The following is a 17,711-nucleotide window of genomic DNA, read 5'->3' as shown; positions in this document are numbered from 1 at the left end:
TATCCTCAAAGTGCTTTTACCAAATGCATGAAAGTCATCAATGTGAATCCTTCCCAATATGTTATTATTATAATTACATGCAGTCAATGCTTTTTGGATTGTGAATCATTTTTATAAGTAATATAGCATTTGATCCTCTCAATAATTCTGTAGTTATCCCACTTTGTGGGTTGAGAAAACTGAGGTTCAGGAAAATGAATGGACTTTCCTTATACAACTAATGAGGGGGTAATGGCAGAGGATTTTGGAGGCACTTCAGGCTCCAAGGTTGCACCTTTGCTTGACTTCTAACAGAGCATAATTCTAAGATGCTTATCTCGACAGTCACCAGAATACAGAAGATGGGAAAGTCACCCTGAGAAGTACTGAGCTGGCCTTTGCATAGCATTGATTTCTAGAATCGTCCTCCTTTTCCTGCTTCCCTCTCTCTCCCCACTTCCTCTTTCTCCTCTCGTCCTCACCTTCATCATCCTCTTTTTCTAGACCAAGTCTAAATTGAACACCTTAGCTGCTAGTTAAGAATAAATTCCTTAGGGTACAGTGCTACAAGGATATTATGGAGGTGATGGATCCTCTCATTCACCCAACTCATTGTCATGTGAATTCCTCCTTCAGGCAGGACCAGGTATGGGAAGTCTTTCTGAGCAATGTGTCCTACCTGGGTCAGAGTGTTTGCAAGTTCCCACTGAAGAGACACAGAACGAGTGTTTTATCAGTGACAGTCAGAAAAGCTGGTTCTGGTTCCTCTAGGTACAGACGCAGGGGCTTAGATGTGGTTAATCATTCCCATTCATAAAACTCCCAGTGCTCTAAATAAAAATGTTTAAATATTTAAGAACAAGTCTAACCCCCAAAATAGATGTGTTATGAGCTGCCATAGCAACATTTCATATAATTAATCATATGATGGTCGAGAAAGATGAGTTCTCTCTTCCACCTGTATCCTTGACCCCCTCCGATCCCAGGGGTGCCACAGTCAGTGGAGTACATTGGCAGCCAGGCAGGGAACAGAGGGGTGGAGAACTACTACATTAAGACAGCTGCAATGAACCAGAGGGTGGTTTTTTTCATGTTTTAGATTGGATATTTTGATTACCTATCAGCAAGAGCCATTGGTCTAAACAGAACATTTTGTCTCTTTCACATTTGATAAATAAAAGCCTTAGCTTTAAATTCTTTCTGATTTCACTGTTCCCTTTAAAGTTCACTCATGTGGAATCCAGGATAGGTTGAATAAAATCACAATATCACCCCCTCCCTACAATCTTCTCCTCAATCTCTAAGCCTGTATGATCATTTTACTGTTTAGAGAAGGTGATATTAACCTAATGCAGAGCTTTTCTGGGGGAAAAAAACTTGCCTGCATTGTCATTTTCAGTGACAAGGGGAGGAGAAAGCATGTCATAAAACACATTTCTCAAAAAGAACACTTCAGACTCATGGTGGGAAAGTAGTCTGCAGCAAAACAACACTATTACCGAATGAATTTCTATGTAAGAGTGTTGGGCTGTAAGTAAACCAAGGGTAAGACCAAGTCTTATCTTCTTTTACTCGCCTTCTGTGCTTATACAGCTCCTTATCTATGAAGAATATGCAATATTTGTGTTTGTTACTTTACTGTTTTTTTGTTTTGTTTTGTTTTGTTTTCCTCCAGATGACAATATGGCTTCCTATCTCTCTGGAAACTTCTTTGTTATTTGGAAAAGAAAAAGTCCTTTTACCTTCAGATAGCTGGCTTGCAATACACAGCTCTAAGGAGAGGAAAAAAAGAAATGAAAGTGTAGGACTCCCATATTAGGAGACATATATGGGAGTAGCTGGTTGAATCCCTTGATAATCTTCTTCCTCCTTGGAACCCTATAGGCTATTATAACTGCCTTCTATTATGATTTTGAATGTACCTATGTCAAGCTATGCTACTTTCCTACCCAATTGATTATCTGGTCCTTAAGATGAGTGTGCCTTATTCACATTACACCCTTTAAAACACTTATAATACTACCTAGTTCCTAATAAATGTTTAAGAAACATTCATTGAGTATCTTATCCTGGATTCCCTAAGAGAAAAAAATAGCCAGTTACAAAATATTATGTGCTAACACTACTGTTTGACCTTAAAGAACTGTCTTTGGAGAGACTTGTCTGCATATGAACTAGCACCTCACAGGACTTTTTCAATATTTCTTGTCTCTCATTGGCCAAAGGTGCATAGCCCCAATGCCATTAATTTCCCCGCACTTCTAAGCTGCATGTGCCCAGGCTCTGAGTATGTCTACAGCACCTCATACCTGACAGCCACAGATAAAAAGCAAGTTGACTGGAGCCCTCACAGAACTAGTCACCATAACATCAGCTGAGGAGAAACAGGTAGCCTAGGACCCCAAAAACAGTGAGACCAAGAGAACCAGAGGTAGAACTGAGGAGGTATCTGATACTTTGGCCAAAGTTGCTAGAGTTCTTGGATGAAGGGCTGGCTGAAAAGCAAAATTCTATTAAATAGTTTCTGAGTTTTACTGGGATGAATGTCATTCGATCATACTTGTGCTATAATGTTAAGGTACTGCCTTGGAACCTTCTTATCAGAAATGTTCTTAATATTTAGAGCAATGCCAAGTACACTCCATATGAACCATATATGTATGTATGAAATGAATGTGGTTAAAAAAATGGCACAAGTGTGACCTTAGTGCTAAGATCAAGTTTATCGACTGAACGCCACAGTGGAACCATACTGTTAATGATGCATTTGTTCATTCTTCCTCCAGATTACTCAACTGTGAACAACAGTAAAATATCCATGAGAATTTGTATATAAACACAAATGAGCAGGGAAGGTCAGCACATTTGTTCCATACAGGTAAATACAACAAGTTATCAAATGAGTTTCTACTCTGACCCAGACAGGTACTGAAGACACACAAATAAGAAGAAACCCTCCTTTCAAGGTACTCACACTTTAGGAGAACAGGTATACATCTATACGGCTGTATCAGAATGTTAAGTTTCCACATTGTGAATACAAACTCAATGGAGGAAATGGTTAGCTAGCTTTAAAAAATAAGGGAAGGTTTCAGTAAGGAGGTGCATTTAGGTGAGCCTTTAAAGAATAAACAACAATTTACTAGAAGAAAGGGAAAGGGAATAACATTCTAGACAGAAGCAACAGAAAAAGAGAAAGGTTCCTGTTCCAGTAAACATGATCTTAACTGAACAATTTCCTTCTAGGAAACTTAGCTGCATCAGTGTTAACGTCTTAAGAGTTTCTCTCATTCTACCCTAGGCCTGAAGTTGGGGTTGGGGTAAAGAAAAAGATACAACATAAAGAAGCATTGGGATGAAAACCAGAGAAGATACTAGTATAGTACTCAGTGCCCAGGGCACACCCAATGTGAGAAACTCTTCAACTCTCCTCTTCTTGCTCTTGGATGATGAATCCCCTTTCCTTTGTCTAGTTTCCAGAACACCTCTGTTGTCCACATCATTTCAGGTAATAAGGAATGGGCGGTGAGCAAAGTGAAGGCATGGACAGTTGGGGAAAATTCTGAGGCAGTTTGACAGTTCTGATGGGTTCCACCCACTCCTTCAACTGAGAACTGCCTCTGTGCTAAAGTTCTTCATTCTTCTTTAATGGTTATTTTAAAGTATGGTAAGTTAGAAAACACACAACATCTTTAAAGACATTATTTTCTTTTCTGCTTTTTGCAAACTAGTAAAAATACATTAATATTTTTTGTTTTGTTTTTCTTGCTTCTCTGATTTTGAGCATCGACTTGTATATCCACTTATTTAAAAATTCATAGTACAGTATAAAATTCTTCTCCACCAGATAAATTTACTAATCCTCTTTAGCAGCATGGTAAAAAGAAGGGGAAAGAAGTTGGGAAAATCTTACCTGAGAAAATTCTACAAAAAATAAATAATGTATTGTTAAAGTATTTGCTTACATATTGCCTTTCCCATTTAGAAATATCCTGCTTTAACTTAGAAAAGCTTGACACTTCGGTTTTGAGGAAAACAATATATTATACAACCCAAAATGTGTATACACGTGTGCGCATATGTGTGTGTGTGTGTGTGTGTGTGTGTATTTTGTAGTGAGGAACTGGTTTTGAGGAAAACAATATATTCTGTAATCCAAAATGTGTATACACGTGTGTGCATGTGTGTGCGTGTGTGTGTGTGTGTGTGTGTGTGTGTGTATTTTGTAGTGAGGAGCTGGAATCCTCCTAAAATAGGACACATTTTATTTTTAATTGCTTTCTGAACACCCACGTTGCGTGCTGGTGGTATCTACTAAAAGAGTAATAATTTATTTTGTATTAGCTTAGAAATGCCATAATACTTAAACTGTGCAATTAAATTTCTGTGGTGGATATCAACTACCTTTGGTACATATTTTTTGCCTTTAATACCAAATGCCAAAAATGAATCTCAAGAAAGAAACGCAGTTTCTTTCTTAGACTGTAAGCCATTCTTTGGTGCATTAACACATGTCTAGCATGCATCACACTGCTTAATGTTAAATCCTGTGATACCTGCAAATCAATACAACAAAAACCCAGAATAACTTTTTTCACCAATTTACATAGACATTACAATTTCCCTTTTTATTCAGAATGTCTCACCCATAATTTTTGTGATTTCCAGCGTATTAGAAGAGTGTGATAGAGCAGGGGCTATTGTGAAAGCCGCTGGATCATTTTAGCTACTACAAAATGCAGCAGCAGCTTCCCTGCTTAAGGGTCTCTGCCAGATGGATCATATTAACGTCTGTGCACTGTGGCTTGCACTGGCTACCAGGGTGTTTCTGGATGCAGTTCAAAGGGGTTGCCTTTGATCTATGAAGCTGTATACATTTTAAGCCAGAAACTATTTATCCTACAATCACCCGTAGTGGGCAAGATGAAACAGGGAACCATTGTTGAAACTGCATCATAATTCAAAGCCAGTACCTTTCTCAGTCAAGTCCACCAACTTGCCATTACCTGGGAAATTCAGCTGAACTCCTAGTCCGCTCTTGACTAGATGGATGGCCTAATGTAGAAGATAAGGGTATAACTCTTTCATAACATAATATTCAACGTATTTTAAAAATAGAGTGAAATATTTTGGTATTTTTATTGTGCACTTAATTTAAGTATCTTATACACCTTGATTGAGGTATATCATTCAGGAAAAAAAAAGGAGGGGCGCTTGGGTGGCTCAATCGGTTAAGTGTCTGACTTCGACTCAGGTCATGATCTCACAGTTTGTGGGTTTGAGTCCCGCATCAGGCTCTGTGCTGACAGCTGGGAGCCTGGAGCATGCTTCAGTTTCTGTGTCTCCCTCTTCCTCTGCCCCTCCCCTTCTCGTTCTCTCTCTCTCTCTCTCTCTCTCTCTCTCTCTCTCTCTTTCTCAAAAAATAAACATTAAAATTTTTTTAAAAACTAAAAAAAATGAAATAGAGCATCTTTTCAAATTTGAGATATTGTTTTATATGCACAAGGTTTTATTATCACTATCTTAGATTCCCCAATTTTTAAAATTGATCTAAGTAATCCATGTTTTCTTTTTATTTAGAAAAGGTGTGATTACTTGCAGATAAGCAACAACAACAATAATAATAATAATTAAAATCACCCATCATTCCACCACCCAGATATTCTAGAAGGTGTAAAATGGCACTGAATTAAACAAAGGGCAACGTGTCTACCATTAACTAAATTAAAAGATATTCAGGGCACCTGGCTGTCTCAGTCAGTAGAGTATATAGCTCTTGATCTTAGGGTCATGAGTTTGAACCCCATGTTGGGGGCAGAGATAGCTTATATAAATAAACTTTAAAAATTTTTCATTTACTCATTCATTTATTCATCAAGTAAAACATAGTGCTGCACACTGAGTTAAAAAACACATAAGATTTGGAATCTGATATAAATTAAGATGAATCATGTAAATAATTAATTGAAGTATATACATTATAGTCTTATAATTATATTTTTGGGGAATATTTAAAGAGCAGTAGTGGCCCAAAGGATAATAATTAACCCACTCTGGGGATCAGAGTAGAACTAAGAAAACAATGAAACTAAAGCTAGACCTTGAGAAATGAATTGAACTGTGTCAGGAAAACATAGATGGAAAGACGAGGAAAATCACTAACTCTGGAACTAGACTGCCTGGGTTCAAATACTGACTCTGCCTTGACACATACTGAGTGTCAACACATACCTTCTATGAGTTATTCAATACTCTTCCTCAGTTCTCTCATATGGGGATGACTTTTTTTTTAATATGAAAATACTGAAGATTGAATCAATTTAAGATTGACTTTTGTAACTTTTATAACTTTTCAAAAGTTTTTTGAAAACTTTTGTAACTTTTTAGGAACTCTCATAATAGCTATCTTTTTTTTTAATATGAAATTTATTGTCAAACTGGTTTCCATACAACACCCAGTGCTCATCCCAACAGGTGCCCTCCTCAATACCCATCACCCACCCACCCCACCCCCCAACCCCCCATCAACCCTCAGTTTGTTCTGTTTTTAAGAGTCTCTTATGTTTTGGCTCCCTCCCTCTCTAACCTTTTTTTTTTTTCCTTTCCCTCCCCCATGGTCTTCAATGAGAAAGAATGAAATATGGCCTTTTGTAGCAACGTGGACGGAACTGGAGAGTGTTATGCTAAGTGAAATAAGTCATACAGAGAAAGACAGATACCATATGTTTTCATTCTTATGTGGATCCGGGGATGACTTAATCTACATACAGTACTTAGAACAGCATTAACTACTATTATAAAGATATAGGAAATACAGACATACCTCATTCTGTTGTTGTGCTTCGCTTTATTTCGCTTTGCGGATATTATTGTGTTTTTTATGAATTCAAGGTTTGTGGTGGCCCTGCATGGAGCAAATCCATTGGTACCATTTTTCCAACACCATTGCTCACATTATGTCTCTGTGTCACATTTTGGTAATTCTCGCAATATTTCAAACTTTTTCATTGTTATTATATTTGTTATGGTGATCTGCAACCACTGATTGCAACTCCCTAAAAGCTCAGATGATGGTTAGAATTTTTTAAATCAAGGTATATACACTATCTTTTTAGACATAATGCTATTGCAAACTTAATAGACTACAGTATAGAAACTTTTATGTGCACTGAGAAACCAAAAAATTCATTTGACTAGCTTTAGTGTGATATTTGCTTTATTGCAGTGGTCTGGAACTGAACCTGCAATACATCTGAGGCATGTTGTGTCTGGATGTATTTGAGGAACTGCCAAGTATTTGGGTCCTTGAGTGCAGAGAAAGAGCTGAGAAGTTGCAGAAAATGTGGCTGTAGAGAGAGTGGGGTCAAATCACGAACAACCTTAATTACATCCTATGATAAGGAGTTTGGACTTTATACTATAGACAAACAAGAACCAATAAAATCTTCAAGGTAGACAAGTGATGTAATATAATCTGAATATCAGCAAAAGACTTTTGGTAGCAACGGAGTATGAATCATTAGAAGGAAAGGGGATTGGAGGAGGGGGTAATAGTTTACAAACAAATTGCTACAGCAATCACGTATTAACAGCACTAAGAAAGCCCTGACTGCATTTTCCAGGTTTTTAATGAAAAGCTTAAAAGTTTCAAAATGGATGTTACCAATACAAGAGGGGAGGAGAGGACAAACAACATAAGAAACAGACGTATCAATGCCTTCTCCTTTCTTATAAAATATCCCACATATCTTTAAAGTCCTATTTGCATCTCACCTCCTTGAGGTCTCTGATGATTCCAAGCCTAGAGCCAGGGCTGTACCTCATTAAAAACTCCAGAGAACTGGGCAAGGCTGTAGATTTAAATATAGTTAGAAACTGACAGAAATAGCTTTTGATTAATTAACATCAAGAATGCTGTATAGGGCAAGTTGCAAAGTGTGAGTGGAATGCCTTTAGAAAGGAGAAGTAAGAAGAAGGCACAGGGAGAGAAAGAGAGCTGGAAGTACTTTAATGAAGTAAGACCAGCTTCACTAGAAATAGAGAATGTGGCAGGGGCTCACGGGAATAAATATAAGAATACTTTAAATATGAAAGATAAAAGTGCCAGTGTAATATTTTCTTTCCTTAGTTCAGGGTCAGGCAATACAGCACTTGTGTTTTGGTTTGTTTTTAGTTTTTTTCTCCGTGTATTTGCACATTTGTCAGTCTACCTCCTTTTTAAACTTATATGATATTTATAGGAAAAGTAATCCATATTTTTCTAATTTGTCTTTCTGCAACTATTGTTGGAGGTTAGAGCCATTTCATATGTACAATATATGTAATTTTTTTAAAACATGAAATCCCCTTCTCAGACCTAATAAATATATGAACATTGACTCAAGCGCTCCAGTCTTTTCGAAACTAAATAATACTTCTAGTCCATATTAAAAGTTAACTGCAAACTTTCTCCAAAAGAAATTCTATACCAGAAAAATGCAGAAAGGAAAATCTCTGGTGAGTAGCAAAGAGTGAGAATACTGAATGGTGATATGTTTCTGAATTAGAAGTTATAATAAACCAGCTGCCTGATCTGGTATAGGGCTTTTCATGCTAAGGTTGGGAAGTGGAAAATGTTAAGGAGAAATTTTCCATTCATCTCACATACTTCACTGCTTAGAAATATGAACCACCTGTAACAGGAGCCCCAGGGGATCAACAAAAGTCGTGCAGATTACCCATTAATGGCTCAGACCCCCTCCTGTTTGAAATTCAGCCCCCTTTTTCCCCTCTGCACATTTCATGATCTCCTCCACTAATTATTTGGAATTCGTTTGTAATAAATGCCTTATGTTCCTCTACTGAGGCATGCTTGTTCACTAACATTTCACTTTTTCTGTGTGATGTGAGTGCCACAATAGAATTCCAAATAAAGGAAAGATAAACTTTTGGTTGAGTTGTATTTGTTTTAGAAAAGGAGAGGAAATAAAACTGTTTATTTGGGCTGGGCTAAATGGTCCAGTCCTCGCATTTTCTCTGATGACTTTCACTGTGCACTTCACTGCAGACAGGAAATGCATTTTTTAATTCTTGGGGAGAATCTAAATTGTCATTGGACTGAGTGTACAAAGCTTTAAATAATTTGTTTAAAGATGCCATTCTATTGTTTAGTCAAAATACGCACCTATTTGGATCCAGGACTTCAGCAAAGTTATTGAGCATTGGCCTTTGGGTTACAGAACCATGCCATTATTTTCAGAGGCTTATATCACTGGAGTGTTGCTAAGAAATATGTAGTCTCTGTGTCCATATGTTTACATCAAATTTATTTCATGTTTATCGCTTCTCGGCCTTTTGGCTAAGATCAAGCGCAAATTTATTTCATGTTCAGGAAATAATTTTTATAAGACACATTTCAGTCCCTACTAATAAATAGTTAAAGATCATTTTTGTTACTGCTGTATCAGCTTCGAGACCAGTGGTTCTCAACTGAGGGGCGATTTAGACCCCTGGAAGACATTTGGCAATGACCAACACATTTTTGCTTGTCACAAGTGGGACAGAGGTGTGCCACTAGTGGGTATAGGCCAGGGAATCTAATAAACATCCTACAGTGTACTGGAAAGCTCCCTACAACAAAAAATCACCTGGCCCTAAACGTTTATAGTGCTGAGATTGAGAAGAGCCCATCTAGATAAAGTCACCTACTATCTCTGAGCTTCCGTGTCACCACTTGTAAAAAAAGAAATTATGAAAATTTCTTGTAACCTATTCATGCGACATTAATGCATGTGTTTCTTTTCCTATATTAGGAGTTATGGATTATAGATTATATTAGAAACTTTTCAACATCTTTAAAGAAGCACAACTTCTAAGACCTCAGAAACGCAAAAAGCCATCTCATGGATACTGCAATGATGCTTTCAGAATGGGCAGTAACAAACAAAAAAGCTTACTCCCTATCTGGTTTCAGGACAATATTTTAAAGTGACACTGAGGAAATACATTCAGTGGATGCTGTAGTCAGCATCCATCAGATCCTACTCAGATATCCACAATGTGAGGTACTGAAGGGATTACTGTCACATTTATTAAAATAGCCAAGAATTAAAATAGTAGTAGCATTTAGAGAAAGTAGCAGTGAATCAAGGACTAAAAATCAGTGACAACAGGTCAAAGCATTAGTAGATGGCAGAAATGAGAAGGGGCAGTAGTATTATAATCATTATTTTACTTGTATATACTTGTATACACAGTACAATCATTATGTTTTTATAACCATTTATCTATTTCAGGGGCCATGTAAGTTTCAAGGGCCATATTTGCTTGTTTGTGTGTTTGCTTGCAGTCCGAATTATTACTGTAATAAATAAAACAGAGACATTTTATTATGGCTCACCCTCATACACCTCAATAATGGACAAAGGAAGTAGGCTTCCTTTTTCAATTTTGTTCACTAGAGAAGTAAGATGCTTTTTTGTCTGACTTCCAAACAAACCACTCAATTTCAAACTGATATTGTTCAGACTTGATCTCTGTGGTCTTCTACACTTTCCCACAGAAGTTCCTTAATTATAGATCTTGGAACATATGTTGGTTTTGCCAACCAAACATACCTCTCCCCTTTCTTTTGATAATATCAGTCCCTTTGGGAGGGACACCCTCCCCTACTCCATGTGTCTCTGAGAGTCTGCCGATCACTGTATTAACCTACTGGTCAAAAGAGTAAATATATGGTCTAGGAATGGCCATTGTAATTGCCAAAGGTTGGGTACCTGATCTAAGAAAAGTTAATCAGAAAATTTCTCTGGGATTTCTTTCTTTCTTTTTTTTTTTCTTTTCATATGGACATACAAAAAGCTGTGTTTCATTTCATGAAAGAAAGAAAAGAGGAACATAAATACTCAGCATCATCACCCTGTAATGGAAGCTCTTCTACAATAGGAGAAAATAAAGCCAAAACCAAAGAAGAATACATCTGAGTCAGTTTTGATAGCTTTTATATTTTAGAGAAATTTCCCATTTCAAATAATTTGTCAAATCTATGGTCATAAACTTGGCAAAAATTTCCCCTTACTCACCTTTTAATGCCTGTAAGAACTGAAATGATGTTCATTCCCTGATTCCTGATACTGGTATTTTGTTATCTTCTCTCTCTCTTCTTGATTACTTTGGCCTGAGATATATCAATTTATTGATCTTTTCAAAGAACTACACTTTGTCCCATTAATTTTTATTAATTTTTTACTTTCTTCAATTTTACTTCATTGATATATGCTATTATCTTTTTTATTTCCTCCTTTCTGTTTAATTTGGATTGAATTTTTTCATTTTTTCAGTTTCTTTAGGAGGAAGCTAAGGTCATTAATTTTAATCATGTTTCCTTCATATCTAATATAAAGTTTAAAGCTATAAAGTTCCCTCCTAAACATTAATTTAGCTGCATCTCATAATATTTTTTAAATTTTTCATTTAATTCAGAACATTCTCTAATTTCTTTTGTAATATCTTTTTTGGCTTATGGGTTATTTAGTAATTTTTTGTTTAATTTACAAATACTTAGGATTTTTCATATATATTTGTTATTGATTTCTAATTTAATTCAGTGCTGGTGAGGAACATAGTTTATATGACTTGGATCCTTTAGAGTCTATTAAGACTTGTCTTATGGACCAGAATGTGGTTTACCTTGGTAAATGTCCCATTGACACTTGAAAAAAAAAGTGTATTCTGCTGTTGTTGGGGGATAATGTCAAGTAGTTAAAATTAGTAGTTTTTCAGGTCTTTTCCAACCTCGTTGGTTTTCTGTCTACATGTTCATCTATTATTGAGAAAGAAGAGTTGGAGTTTTCCAATACAATTATAGATTTACTTATTTTTCATTTTAGCTGTATTATTATTATTATTATTTTGTACTTCACTTATTTTGAACATTCTATATTAGGTATCTACACATTTAGGATTGTTATGTCCTCTTGATGAATGACACTTTGTTATTGTAAAATGACTTTATCCTTAGAAATAATTTTTGCTCAGAAATCTATATTGACTGATACCAAAAGAATCCCTTCAATTTTCCCTTTATCCCTGAAACAAATGAAATTTGTTCTCCCCTTAGCATTTGTCACTCATTGGTCTACTAGCTGAAAGATTCTTCTCCAGGAAGTTGATATAATTGGTTTCTTCTTGCCATTGAGGTTTAAACTCAAATAGCAACTTCCCAAAGAGCCTTCCCTGACCCTAAAAATGGGAACCTCTGTCCCAGTCATTTTTTTTACTCTTTTAGCCTATTTTATTTATTTATTTTCTATGCTCAGCACTTATCACTAGCTGACATTATTTTTTGACATTTATATTCTCTACTTCACTAGAATATAGGAAGGTTTGTCTTAATCACAGCTATGTTTTTACCACTAAAAATAGTAACTAGTAAATAGTAGGCACTTGATAAGTATTTGTTGGATAAATATATGAAGAAAAGAAGGAAGGAAGGAAGGAAGGAAGGAAGGAAGGAAGGAAGGAAGGAAGACGGAAAGAAAGAAGGAAGGAAGGAGAAAAACAAGGGAGGGAGGAAGGAATCTTGAAAATCTACCATTTTTTAGACTGTTACAGATCCTGAAGAGTACAACATGAGGAATACAAGTTGTTAATTTGTCATCTCACATTAAATTACAAATCCTTTGAGAATGAAAATGAAGTATAAGTGCTACAATAGAGATACAGGAAACGACTTTGGGGATATCAGAGAGGGAACAACTGATCATGACATTATATATATGTTGGGAGGGGGATCAAAAAAATCTCCATAGAGAAGGAGATTCTATCAATTCTCCATTGAGTTGGATCTTGGGGTATTTATATAGTTTTGCCAAGAAGGGTAGGACGTTTAAGAAAAAAAAAAAGAAAAAAAAGACAATAACCTGAGCAAATGTTGGGAAGCAAACATCTCTATGCTTGATTTTGAATAATAAAATATATATTTGGGAAAAAGTGTTCAAGTTTTCCCCTAAAATCCTTCCAGTGAAAGTAAAACTATTTTATCAACATAAACTCTTAAATATAATAATATAGTCAGTAATATGAATAAGCTTACCAAATAATTGGTTATAAAATTATGTTTAGATTTATGCATATTTACATATATTTAAGCCTTTTATATGTATAATAAAAGTAATTTTCTCCTTAATTCCTGGAATTATAGAACATGATTTTGTTAAGTGTAGAGATTTTTTTTAGTTAGCTTAAATAAAAATTCACTTGAGAGTTATTATCATTGATATTAATGCCTGTTAAGTTATACAACCTTAATAGATAAATTTGCATAGTTTAATGAAGAAAGATTTTAAATGTTCTCTTATAAGAAATAAAACAATATCCACCAACACCTTTGCCTACATTTCTCCTAGTACGCATCACTCTCCCTTGCACTTATTTCCTCTAATTTGTGTGCCAGAAATGATAGATCATAAATTGAAAAATACTGTCAGGATGTGAAAGTACATTCCTTCTCAATGTGCTTTTACTTTCATTTGTATTTCTGAGTCGTTAGTATGAAATGTGTTCTTCCTTTCTTTTTTTCAATTCTGCCCTACTCAATTGTTCCCTTTCTTTCTAATCTAAGTTGCTATATAATGGCTAGGAAAATGCTTGATTTTTTAGAAGACTCCTTTCTTTAGTATTATGAAATCAGAGAATTATTTCATTGATTTAAGCAGTATTTCCCAAGAGTCTACTATCAGCTAGGTTTGGGGGATATAGTAGTGAAAAATACAATAGAAGTCTCTGACCCTCATGGAGCTTATATTTAATAGGGAAAAAATGTTTTTTATTAAAAAAAATATCTACAGGGGCACCTGGATGGCTCAGTTCATTAAACATTCGACTCTTGATTTAGGCTCAGGTCATGATCTCATGGTTCATGAGCTGAAACTCCACATCAGGCTCTGCACTGATGGTGCAGAACTTGCTTGAGATTCTCTCTCTCTCTCTCTCTCTCTCTGCCCCTCCCCTCCTTGCTCTCTCTCAAAATTAAAAAATTTAAAAAATTTTAAAATATCAATAAATATAATTTTAATTAAACACACAAGAAGTGAATAAAATAACACACCAAAATAACAAAGAGCTGGGAAGAAACAAATAGATACGTGGGAGGGAAAGAACTGAAGAGAGAATATGTGAACAGAGCCCTTGATGTAAGATAGGACCAGATGTACAAGTATATGCTAAAATAACTTTCTAGCAAGAAAAAGTAAGCTTGGTGATATGTAAGGAATGTCAAGAAAACCCACTGTGGCCACAATATGAGAAATGGAAAGCAATGTAGCAAATAACTGAGGGATAATCAGATTCTAATATTTTAAGGGCATATAAAATGCATTTAAAATTTTTGCTGGTGCAATGGAGGCCATTGGAGAGTGTTTAAGTGGAGGAATGACATAATCTGATTTAGGATTAAAAGATGATTCTGGTTGTTCTTAAGAATTGACCATAAGGGGCAATAGGATAAACAGAGAGATCAGATAGAAAACCATCATAGAATCCAGGGAAGAAATGATGGTCCCCCAGGACCAGAATATTATGGAGATAGAAGGAAAGATTGAATTTGGGAAATAGATATTGGAGATGGGGTTGGAAAGACTTGCTGCTGATGGATTGGTTGTAAGAACTATAGCAAAGAGAAGAATTAAGGATAGACTTGGTATTCCATTAGTTGGATTTTAGGTAGGAAGCTTTGTCCTGACACTGCCAGCTGTGAAGTCTCTTGGGTATTTTACCATTCTGAGACTTTGTTTCTCATCTTTAAAATCAGGATACTAATGTCTGGAACTGGCAGTGTTCAGAAAGGTATGTTTTGTTCCATGTCCAGTGCCTCAAACTCACTAGGTATTTAACAAATATGTTACTTTTAAGGACTTTAATAAATATTTTAAAAACTATAATTTATTATGGAGTTCATTGTGACTTTTGCAAGACATTTAATAGAATCTCTTCTGATACTCAGTGAAAGAGCGAAAAATTCCTAAACCTGGTGATAGTCATTATATGTGGTCATATCTGATTGACTGACTGTACCAAACAAGCATTGATGACTGGACTGTTGCCATCTGGAAGGATAGCGCTCTCTCTCTGCTAACATGCTCATGCTTCCACCATTGGCCAGTCAAGTGTTCAACATTTGGTTAATACTTGGATGAAGAAAGATAAGACACGACTACCAATGTTTTAGATGATATAAGACTAGATGATAGAATTAATAGGAGAGATGTTGGAATCAGGACTCAAAATAGTTCTCAACAAGCTGCCAGCATGGGCCAGAAAAAACAAGGAGAAATTTAAGACCTAGAAACATGAAGTTCTAAATTTCTGTTAAAAATTTTTTTTAACCTCATACTTACAGGATTAGCAGCAATTCATGTGAAGGGATTTGGCAGTTGGAGTTGACTACAAGGTCAGAATGAACTTGCAGCATGACTTAGCTGTTAAAATAGTAAAGACAACTTGAGGCTTCATTAGTAGAAGTTGAGTGTCAAGGACAAGAGAAGGAATGGTTCTATTGTGTTCTGTTCTCTCAAAGCCATCTGGAGCATGTCCATTTTGTGAGGCCATGATTTATTCTTTTATTACTGAAGAGTTACAATGTTTCGTGTAAGGTTGAGAATGTAGGAATACAAAATTATATCAAGCACAGATCCTACTCTTAAGGATGTCACAGTAGAGTAGGAGGGAGCTGACATATACATAAATAACTAACACACAAGGGAGAAAGAGATAAATGTCTCAATGAAGATAGCAATAAAAAAATAATGCAGATGTTTGGGATAGATATTGGTCACTATCACTTGTAGACATCAAAGAAGTTGGTCTTCATTCTGTTGGCAGTGGGGTAGCCATTGGAAATGTTTGTTTTGGGGAATGATGTAATCAAAGCTGTGCTTAAAGAAAGAAAAGAGAAACAAATACCCAGGAATTTACTCATTAGTCCATGTGATCCTCACTGTGTCGTGGCTGTGAGATTTAGCCACATGAGGCAAAACCAGGAAAAACTGATGGGAATTGCAAGAAGACAGATTTTTATTTAACATAATGAATTTCTATCCATCATGTTGTTAAAGATGAAAGAACTGCTCTAACAAGTAACCAACCTTTTCACTGGAAGAGTTCGAGCAAAAACTGGATGGCCATGTCTTAAGCCCTGCATGAGCTTAATCAATGACACAGTGATTGACCTTGGGGTTTCTTTCCAGTCCTAGAGATTTTGGAAGTCTATGCTTTTGTGGCATATCAATAATGCTGAGTACTTAACATGTTGGGCAAAATTGTTTCTGTACTTTATGAGCTTCATTTACGTTCTTTCTATTGTCCAAAAAAATCCACTATCTACTTTTAAAACTTATTATTATTTTTCTGTGACAAGATTATATGGAGGAGTTTTTTTAACTGCTTTTGTCCCATTGTTTTATTTAAATTCATTATTCATTACATGTTTCGATCAAATAGCATTGATTTTATTTTTAGTTCCAAAAGCGTATCTTACCAAATTTAAAATGAACTCCAGAATCTTCACCTTAACATATAAATCCCAGGAGACAGAAATTATTAACTACAAATATATGTGCTTTGGGTGAGTTAATACAACCAATGGGATAAATCTGTATTTAACATTCCTTCTCTGTTAAACATACGCATAGCAGTAAAGGTATAGAAATGGCGATTTGGTTTTCTCATTGGTGAGTTTAATTTCAAGGACAATGATGACATATTAATAGTTTATGTCACAAATTGTATTTCTCATTTCTCAACATTTTTAGCAAAACAATGTTTTCTTCAATTTTTTGTTAGTTTCATATTCATGCTCAATATTGTCCATAAAATATGAAAGCATAGGCAACAAAAACATGTGTCTACTACTTTTACACTAGAGAAAATTTTAAAAAATCAATCACCATGCTGACACAGGCAAGGAAACATCCAGGAAACACAGGAAAGGGGACCATAGCACAGGCTCGTGGTGATAAATTACACTGTGGCCAGTGCATGTAACTAAATCAACAGAGCCTGATTAACGGCTCTTCCATATTACACTGCAGAATGAAAAGAAAACTTTGCAAGGTTTCATTAGGGAGTGCTTTTAGCACACCCAGAGGCACACTGAGAGGAAGAATATGTATGAGAAGTTTCTTTCTTTAGAAAATTTGTTGACTACATTTCACTTACTATTTATTAACAGAAAACATATTCTAAGAAAATCAAACTTCTACCTGTGCTTTATTTACAAAGGCAAAAAATTGCCAGTTCAAATAAAATTCATATTATCCTCCAGAATCATGTAGTATCGGAAAATACAATTTGGCTAGAAAATAAAAAGTGTAATTGACAACACTTGTGATATTTAAAGACATCTTTTAAGCACAAATAAAAATTAAGATCAGATAATACTAGATCTCAAAAAAAGGCAAACACAACTCTGAAATTGCTAGCAAATTTCCTACTCATAGGAGTGTCTCCAATTTTGATTTTTTGTTTCAAAATTTTTTTCACATTTTTCAAAATTTGATTTTCAACAGAGTTCCAATCCATCCTCCATTTGAGCAGCAAGACTGCCAATCCCCAGTGATGGGAGATCCCACCACCTGTTTCCCTGTTTTTGGTGACCTTAACCATTTTGAGGAGTACTGGTCAGGTATTTTTGAGAGAGCCCTTCCACTGAGATTTGTCTGATATATTTTCCATGGTTAGACCAGGATGAGGAGGAA

This window comes from Panthera pardus, unplaced genomic scaffold (genome assembly GCF_024362965.1).
Source record: "Panthera pardus isolate Hobbes unplaced genomic scaffold, ASM2436296v1 HiC_scaffold_17, whole genome shotgun sequence".
Lineage (NCBI taxonomy): Eukaryota > Metazoa > Chordata > Mammalia > Carnivora > Felidae > Panthera > Panthera pardus.
The sequence above is the reverse complement of the archived record's forward strand: the minus strand, read 5'-3'. Positions refer to the sequence as shown.